This window comes from Rhinopithecus roxellana, chromosome 15, assembly GCF_007565055.1.
Source record: "Rhinopithecus roxellana isolate Shanxi Qingling chromosome 15, ASM756505v1, whole genome shotgun sequence".
NCBI classification, from domain to species: Eukaryota; Metazoa; Chordata; class Mammalia; order Primates; family Cercopithecidae; genus Rhinopithecus; species Rhinopithecus roxellana.
Genome location: NC_044563.1, coordinates 84,741,222 through 84,751,254, shown reverse-complemented (window position 1 = coordinate 84,751,254; position 10,033 = coordinate 84,741,222). Strand labels below are relative to the sequence as shown.

Sequence of the window (10,033 nt, the reverse complement as noted above, 5' to 3'; positions counted from 1 at the left end):
ACATAGATCCTCATCACTTCCATGATTCTCACAAGGGTGCACATAATTTGGTCAATGCGTCCTTTGCAAAATGGTCTAGCAGGTCAAGGGGCCAGGATTGTGAGCTCACGGTCTCTTATACCACTAGGCTAGGCAGGGATCACATCAGCACTCCAGAGCCTATTTGCCAAAATAAAAGGCAATTCTTTGCAGAGTAGATTACATATTCCATGTTCTCATTACTGTATCATCAGGTCCACAGTAGTCCTAGTCACAGATGGGAATTTAATTAAGATAGTGAAATGAACTAATTTCCCTTGGCTGTTAAGTTGGCAGTTGATGGTGAGGGTAAGAGTGGAAGCCGACAAGCTAGTACTGGGATCTGCAGAAGCCCAGGGAAGAGATTGTTTAGACTTGTGTCATAATAGTACTGATAGGGTGGTAGATTCAGGACATATTTTTAAGGCTTGGTAGAAAGGGCTTGCTGATGGAATTACCATGGGACAGTAGGCTTTCAACTTGTGCAGTTAAGAGGATAATGGTCTTTAAGAAGGAGAATAACTGGAGGAAGAGGGTTTTCAGAGGAATATAAAAAATACTGTTTTGACCCTGTTAGTTGAGGTCCCTGTTAGACTTCAAGTGGAGATGACAAGTTCTGGGCATATTCAGAGGAATATAAAAAATACTGGATTATTTGTCTAATCCAGAGATGTAGACTTGCTGCTCCTAAGCATGTGTGAATGTTACTGAAAGCCATGAATGATATCATCCAGGTCGACTGTGCAGACAGAAGCAAGAGTGGGGCCCAGAGCTGATCCAAATTTATTAATCCTATTTTCGTAAAGTAAATTCACAGAAATAGATTTATTCACAGAAATAGGTCAAAGAGTAACCAAAGACTTGAGTTTAACAATGTAAATGCTATTTTGAATGGCTGTACTGTCATATCTCCACATTAAAACAGGATAGGGAGGCACTGGGGCCAATATTTCATAAACATCTTTTAAGAAAACCTAGGTCAGAAGGTCAAGCAGTTGAACTTTGTGCCCTGTCAGCCCCTAATTTCCCTGTCAACTTGAACTTCATTCTAGAAGTTCAGTCCCTGCCTTTGCAGCCGTGTACTTTCTTGGAATGTTTTATGTTCAAATGTGTCGTATGTCAGAATGATAGCTCTCTGACCTGTGGGATAATCTATGATTAATGCATCCCACGAGAGTACATGCCCTTCATCTGGCTTCCAGCCCTTATTGAATGGGGGCAAGATTGAAAATTTATAAAGATAGGATAAGGCCTACGGCAAAACGGAAGCTCATTTAGAGGCTTATTATTCAGACTGGAATTTAAGAAGGAGATTTTTCAAGAGATCATTATGTCTGTCTGTTAAATCGGTTACCTGGGACATGTCAGGAACATGAAAGTTCTATTGAATGCCTCTCCCAAGGACCCAGCATGCATGGTGTATCTTAAGAAGTAAAGGGTGTATCTTGGTTATAGTTAATAATGTCTGTAACTCTAAAGGGAATGAGGGTTTTGGCAAGGCCTTGTATTGTCACCGTGGTATATGAGGAGATATACTAAAACTAATATTGTTTTGACTTACATTTTGGGTATATTTGTGAGCAAGAGATTCTAATATGTTGATTTTTTTTTTTTTTTACCTTGAAGAAGACAATTTGTAGGTAATGGCCCGGTAATTTATAATACATATGAAGATGGGACCATTTGTTGGCCAGGGCATCAAGTGTTAAGGCGATTGCCTTAAGATTGGCTAAGTGTGATGTTTCTTGGGTCCTGTCCTTTGTTAGGGACATCCTGGCTAATGGATGGAAAGCAGAAACATTCCACTAAGCTCTATCAGCTGTCATGGTTAGCAGTGCCATTGGCATAGTCCAGGAACTGCCACTGCTGTTCACTCGGTTAATCCCAAGGATCACCAAAGATAGCTAAGGGGTTTAGGGAAGGGTGACCTCCTCCAGCACCATGGTATCTGGCAAGGAACTGAGAACAGTGGAAGCTACCTCTTCTGCTGGTGGAATATCTTACAGTGCTCAAGTTTGGTTCCATACTGTCTTAGGGAGGCCTCAGTAGCTGTGCCAATGCTGTGAAGGTTGGTTTTTAAAACCCAAAACATAATGGGCAGGTGGGAGTGGAAGACCACATGCTAAGAGTTTGTAAGAGCCCCTATTTCCTGGAGAGTCCAGTAGGTAGTCAGTCATTAGTTGTTTAATGCCATTAATAAACATGTCAAATGCATTTCCTTGGAAGAGGACACTATGAATGTGATGTCATACCTATGTTCCAGGAGAAAGGTGTGTATAGTTAAGAGCCTGTCTGCAAAGACTGTGTGTGATGGCAGAGCTGCTGAGAAACTTCATGGGTAGCTTGCAAAAGGTATATTGAGTTCTTTTGAAGGTGGAGGCAAATGTGGTGAGAGATTGTTAAAATAGGAGTTTAGCCACTTGTAGTTGTCTTTACATTCTGTCTCTGACTGATAAGAGAAAAAGGAAGAGACCCAGAGTCTCTAGGCAGCAACCTTAACCACAGGATACCAGTCCCTCTACCCCTCAACTTGTTTTTTATTTGTAATCTCTATTTTCTTTGAATGCTTACCTGAGAAGATCCTGGTAGTCCCAAGTGTTCTGGTGGACACCCTCTCTAGAGTGTCCCAATCAACCTTAGAGAGCCTGGCGGTCTACATCAGCAATAGTGGACTCAATTTTGTCTTTTAAATTATTTATTTTTTTGACAATTCATTTATTTATTTTGAGACAGAGTCTCGCTCTGTCGCCCAGGCTGGAGTGCAATGGAGCGATCTCAGCTCACTGCAACCTCTGCCTCCCAGGTTCAAGTGATTCTCCTGCCTCAGCCTCCGGAGTAGCTAGGATTACAGGCCTGCACTAATTTCTGTTTTTTAGTAGAGATGGGGTTTCACCATGTTGGTCAGGCTTTAAGGAAGAGATTATTAACATGTCAACATGTACCGCATTTAATAGTACTCAATGCGTTTACCAGGTTAAGTGTAATTTACAATGAGCTGAGAAACATCTTCAAGTGTCTCAGGGGAAACAAGATCAAAGAGTTCCTTCCCCTTTCTTTCCTTTCCTCTCTCTCTCTCTTTTTCTTTTCATTGATTCACCATCCTCTGTGGATAGGATCTGTGATAGCCCTTGGGGTTGGGGACCAATGAGCAATGGCTACAAGGATGCAGCAGAGAAGGTGCCACTGGTCCCAGTAGCATCGACTCTAATGAAGTGCTGTCTAGGACTATCCTCAGGGGGAGGACCATTTGATTACTGGAGTCAGGAGAGTGAATTATCTTCTTCTCCCAAGTGCTGTTGAGGGCAGGCAGCATCATGTACGTCTACTACAGCCCACTGGCTCCCTCAGCTTTCTAGCTGGCATTCAGCAATATACACACCCATGACTCTATGATGGGGGAAACTCCACTCCTAGTGTCAGGGGATATTCAAATTATAATCACTTGAAGGTGCACTGAAGAACAGCCAAATCACATGGCCAATTCAAAAGAGGCTTCCCTCTTGGTGGGATTAAGTTGGAATGCAGTATCCTGGAGTGTGTTATTGGGATTGGGACAGGAGCTACACTTCTTTAGGAAGGGGATTCTTGGCAGTATTCAGAAGAGGTAATACAAAGCCATGCAAGGCAGTACACAAGAATGTCATCAGAGTAGAAAGGCCTCAAAAACAGTAGAGCCCAATCTAGATAAGCAATTAAACCATGAAAGGTGAAAGGGCATCTCTGAGGGACATTTCACTGGAGTTTGGAATGATCCCATTTTTGTTGCCAATTGTGTTTTAAATGAGGCGGTAAGTCCCTTTGTGGGGTCTTTAAAAATCATTACAGGGCATGGAAATCACACTCAGAAATGCATATGAGATAAAAATTTATTATCACAGTTTCTAGAGGGAACCACAGGCATGCCATGCCAGGGGCCCTATGAGAAGAAGTCCTAGGGAGCAGGCTCCATCAAGCAGGAGAGCCAGGAGAGAATGTGAACCCATGGGCAGGTACCTCCATTGAGAGTCAATGTGGACTACACAAGCAAGAAGCAGGAAGGGATTTTACTGGTACATTTGAATATCATTAGGTCACAATCAGGGAAGGCAAGAAGAGGAACTTGTGGCAGGAACCAGCCTTATCACACAGGTGCACCTGGTAACTTGGTGAGGGGTGGGTTGCTTAGAGACTGTTCATGGAGAGGTTAATGTATCAGGAACATATGAAGTTAAAAAAAATTACAGTATGCCACCCTGCTACACTGTATTTTAGTTACAAATTTTATGGAGAATAACTTTTCTATCCTTTCACTTTCAGCCTATGCATGTCCTTAAAGCTAAAGTGAGTCTTTTTCAGGCAATATATAGTTTGATCTTGTTTTATCCATTCAGTCACTCTATATGTTTTGATGGGAGAATGTAATCCATTTAATTTAAAGTGATTATTGATAGGCAAGGACTTACTATCATTATTTTGTTAATTGTTTTCTGACTGTATTGTAGCTCCTGTTTCTTCCTCTCTTCTTGTTTTCCTCTTTGATTTGATGGTTTCTTTTGTAGTACTATGCATTGATCTCTTTATTTTTGTCTTTTGTGTATCTACTACAGATTTTTAGTTTGTAATTACCATAAAGTTTGCATAAAACATCTTATAACAATCTATTTTAAGCTGATAACCTAAGTTAAACTGCATGCAAAAACTCTCCATTTTACTTCTCCTCACCTACACATTTTATATTACCAATGTCATAATTTGTAACATAATACACTGTGTATCCATTAGCAAATTATCATATAGATATTTTAAAAATTTGTTTCTTTAACTTTTATACTAAGATTAAAAGTGAGTTACACACTACCATTACAGCATTATTCTGATGTTAACTTTATACTTACCTTTACCAGTGAGTTATATGCTTTTATACATTTTCATGTTGCTAATTATAGTCCTGTCATTTCAAATCGAAGAACTCTTTTTAGCATTTCTTGTATGGCTGGTCTAGTGGTGATGAACTCCTTCAGTGCATCCACTCTTGAATATTTTTGCTCCACTGGAGTGCTAGAATCTCTTATCTGGACTCCAGGCTCCGACAAAGGTATTCTTGTTTATGGATAGTTAACAAAATTGGTGTTTCTCTAGGGGGATAGCAGCTGCAAACTTCTTTTTCATTATGTTGCTAATGCCCCTTCTGGCAGAAGGTTTTTCTGGATACCATACTTTCTCCACCAGTATGTTTGGAGTTGTCCATATCATCTGCTGTTAAAAATGTCCCTGAACCTTTGGTCGGCCCTGACAGACCTATCTGTTCTCTGTTCAATCCAGTTACCAACCCGACCACATGATGTACCAAAGATTTTTTGTATTGAAATAATAATATTTGATAGACATCTGCTCTGTGCCAAGCATCTTGACCTATACTTTCTAGGAATAATCTCCTTAATCTTCAAAATAAATCTTTGAGAAAATATCATTTCATACATGATGAAACCCAGTCTTAAAAAGGGAAAATGACTTGTTGAAGGTTATGAAGTGATGGCAGTGGGATTTAAACCAGGATTATTTCACTCCAGAAAGTCCAGATTCCTTTTTTTGTATTCCTTAAATAGTTTATTGGCAAGTTGATTATTGTTACTTTATTTTATAACTCTAAAAGGAATATATACACAATGTAAAATATTCAAAAGATGTCAGCTCCTCCAGAAAGATAAAGTATGGTTCTTGTGCTGAAGAACTCAGTGGGTAATGTGGACGGAGCACCTGCCTTAAGAGAGACAAGTGTGTAAATGGACTGGGAAAGGCCATCATGTGATGCTTGGGAAGGAGACATTCAGGTACTGACAACAAAATCCACAGAGGAAGAGACAAAGAAATGGTTCACCTCGAAGTCTACGTGGGGAAAAAAATCTCTGGAACCATGAGACATGCAAAAGTGGTTCTGAATAATTGTTACCTGGAATGTTATTTCCTGCCACACATTAATACATTTGCTAAAACAAAGCCAGAAATTTTAATTTGGATATCTGATTCCACTAGGGATGACCCAATGGGAATCTTCAGAGGAATTGGTTTTGCTAGCAATCCTTGTGTGATATAAGTTATGCTGAGTCTGACTGGCTGCCAGCCAGTTATGAGGCTCAGTCTATGAAGTATCACCTGGCTGGGAAGTTCTTTCAAACTCAGAAATTACAAAGTATCAAGTCTTAATATTGGCTGTACCCTAGATATACTGGTTAAAACTAATTACAATTTAAAAAAATATATAAATATATGATGAACAAGGTAATTGCAGAGGGATCTAAATGTTCAAGTCACTTATGTCTAACAGCATCTTCTGGAGGTGTTATTCTAGGCAGCCAAATCCTAATTTTTTAGTCATTGAAAATTCTAGAATCAGAAAAAAAAAAGGTTAAGTATATGGCAGCAGTTAATGGTTTAAACATAAGATAGTTTGATGCATCCACCACCATAAAAATAATTGCTGCAGAGATATGACTTTACCCTAGGGCTCCTCTGGCCTGGAGTGGTCAACACAGTTCTTTGGAGACTTACTGTTTTCTGCTTTTACAGTTGAAATATGTCTTCTCCTATGTGACAAGTTTCCTCTTCAGGTATGTTAATACCTTAAATCTAATAGTTAAGTCTAACAGACCTAGAGTCAAACTGTTAGTTTCTTATGATTTCTCATGTCTCAGCTCTGATTCTCTGAGTTGAGATAATACTTTATCTGAGAGAAACTTTATAAGTTCTTGGGGGAAAATGATGTCTTTTTAGAATAATATAGATAGATTTCTCAACCTTGAGAAGGGAACATGATGATGACTTTTTAGAAAAAGGCAGATTGATTTCTCAACCTTGATATGGGGGAACATGATGATGTCTTTTTAGAATCATGTACATCGATTTCTCAACCTTGAGGTCTCAGAAGTACAAGCTGCCTTCAGACCCCGGTGAGATGGGGTAGACCAATTATACATATCTTCATTCTGTTCCTGTGTGAACAAGGACTCGAGACCTTGGCTGGGCCATGGCCAGTGTATGGTAATTTAGTGGAAGATAGGTGACTGAAATCAATATTTCCTAAGCTAGCTCTTAGGATCAATGTCTTTTCCATTTAGCCGTATTCCTTTATCAAACTCAAATAGTAGGATTTTTCAACAGTGGAACAGGCTGATGTGAAACATGTTTCCAGATAAAGACATTTATTTTGTTTCTGTTGCTGTTTAAAGCAAATAACAGACAGAGTCTGGCAGGGTGCGGTGGCTCATGCCTGTAATCTCAGCACTTTGGAAGGCTGAGGTGGATGGATCACTTGAGGTCAGGAGTTTGAGACCAGCCTGGTCAATATGGTGACATCCCATCTATACTAAAAGTACAAAAATTAGCCAGTCATGTGGGATGCACCTGTAATCCCAGCTATTCAGGAAGCTGAGGCAGGAGAATGACTTAAACCTGGGAGGCAGAGGTTGCAGTGAGTTGAGATTGTGCCACTGCACTCCAGCCTGGACAACAGAGCAAAAAACTCTGTCTAAAAAAAAAAATCCAATCTCAGGCAGGGGATCCCCTTCCCTTCATCCATTCAGGTCTGCTTTTCAACTATAACCTCATCACTGACATCATATCCCCTATTCCCCTAAGGCTGGCCCAGGACAAGAACAGCTGCCATCCCTATGGGAGCCAGGTGGCTGCAGGGCACCAACAGGATGTGGATGAGAGAACATCACTGGACATCTCCTGATCCTTGCACCCACGTGTGCTCAGTGCCACATCTAGGCTTCCATAGGTCTGTGTCCCACAGTGTCCTCAGGTGACCCTGCATTCTGTTCCCAGAAAAGTATGCCTTGGGCTGGAGAAGAAGCAGGGGACAGCCAGCTGATATCTTGTCGAGAGCCATCATCATGCATCATCAGAGTGTCAAGACCCCACAGGACTGCCAGGAATTTTCACTGGCCGAAAATAGCAGTGTCCACCGCTTTAAGAAAAAGCATCTGGTTTCCCTTCCATGTGACTGCTGATTTTGGTCCTGTGGGATGATGACATTATGCACTGGCCTCTGTCACTTTTTCTAACTGAGACACTAGAGAGGGAGAGGGAAACAGGAAAGAAAAATCTAGAAGACGTTTTGGAAAGATGTTAGATTCTCAAACACAGTCATGGTCAAAGCAAGGTGATGGGAGCAGAATAATTCTTTAATGGGTATTTGAATGGAGGCACCTGTGAAGCATCTTTTGCCTTAGAGAGAGAACAGGTGCTACAATAATGGACTGTGCTGTTTATTTTTTATCTTGCAGTAGTTGCTGCAGCGTCTGCTGACATCAAATGGGTATCCTGATAGCCTTCAATATCAGTGGTGGTAGCCTACATGAAACTTTTATCTTGATGGGAATTCGAGGGCTGGAGGCTGCCTTTATCTGGATTTCTATCCTTTTTTGTGCCATGTGCCTGGCGGGACTGGCTGGAAATGCTACCCTCATCCTGGTCATTTCCAGGAACAATACCCTTCATTCACTCATGTTCCCATTCCTTTGCCTTCTCTCAGTTGCTGACCTGGCTCTCAGTTCTACCACTGTGCACAAGATGCTGGCCATTTTGTGGCTCCATGCTGGTGAGATTTCCTTTAGTGGATGCCTGGCGCAGATGTTTTGCGTCCATTCTATCTATGCTCTGGAGTCCTCAGTCCTTCTTTCCATGGTCATTGATCGATATGTGGCTATCTGTAACCCATTCAGATTTACAACCACTCTCAACCATGCTGTCATAGGTAGGATTTGCCTTGTTAGGATATTGTGTAGTGTGGCTATTGTCTCCTCCTTTATCTTCTTGCTGAGGTGATTCTCCTACTGTGGTCACTGTGTCTTGACACACACTTACTGTGAGCACATGGGCATTGCCTGACTGGCCTATGCCAATATCACTGTCAATATTGTCCTATGGGCTGACTGTGGCTCTGCTGGTCATGGAACTGGATTCTATCCTCATTGGCATCTCCTATGGCCTTATCCTTCATGCTGTCTTTCATCTTCCATCTTGTGATGCCCAGCACAGGGCTCTGAGTACCTGTGGCTTCCACATTGGCATCATCCTGGTTTTCTACATCCCTGCCTTCACATTTCTCAACCACAGCTTTGGCCACCACTGGGTCCCCAAGCATGTGCACGTCTTTCTGGTTAATCTCTGTCTGCTACAGCCTCCTTTACTGAACCTAGTCATCTATGGGACTAGCACCAAACAGATTTGGAGTCAAATCTCTTTGTGAGACTTCTTCACTTGGGAAAGGATTTGGCTTAACCTATCAATCTGAGTAGAAGATGAGGAGAGTATAAAAACTATGAGGGATCATTGATAAATTCATAAGTGGGAAAGAGAAACACTGTGTTACAAACTATGGGACTTGGCTGTAGTGGGATTGAGAAGGAATCAGAGACCGATGGGTTGAGGAGGATATTATTTAGGTGCACTGGCCCAGTTGGATTAACATCCAAAGGACTGAGCCCTGAACAGAGTTGATTTTTAAGCATTTTGTGGGGTGGGGGGAGATCTGTGCAGGGGGAGGCATATTACAGAAGCAAGAAACAAAGTTATTCAATTAATTGAGACATGCATTACATCATTTCTTACTTTCCAAGGAAAAACATGTTTTATAGCTTGAGTTTATCTGTCTAGTTACCTTGCAGCTGCACAGCTAGAGAAACAGGGTCTTCACAATGCCTGGGAAAGGAGGAGAGATAAGGCTCACTAGCCACAGAAAAACAGACAGTTAATTTTTAAAGGACTCCAGCTCTTTCTCTTCCTCAGGAGGAATTGAGTTTTCTTACACACAACTGAGTTTCTGCTTACACATTCTTTAATTTCTTTTAATTCCGGTTCTATGGCTTCTAGTACTGGACACATCCCTTTGCCACTCATGAACTCAGATTTCCTTATCAGTACTTCAAGTGTCTTACAGCTCTATGATCTGGTAAATCTAGTGCCCAGATGGGTCCATTTTCAATCTTGCTGTGGAAGTCCAGAGTTCTGAATTCTGGTCCTGCTTCTTACA

General features: G+C 41.2%; 1 pseudogene; it reads left to right on the top strand.

The window, feature by feature from the left end:
- Positions 1-8,313: 8,313 nt before the first annotated feature.
- LOC104663401 lies at positions 8,314-9,282 on the top strand (annotated as a pseudogene).
- The last annotated feature ends 751 nt before the right edge of the window (positions 9,283-10,033 follow it).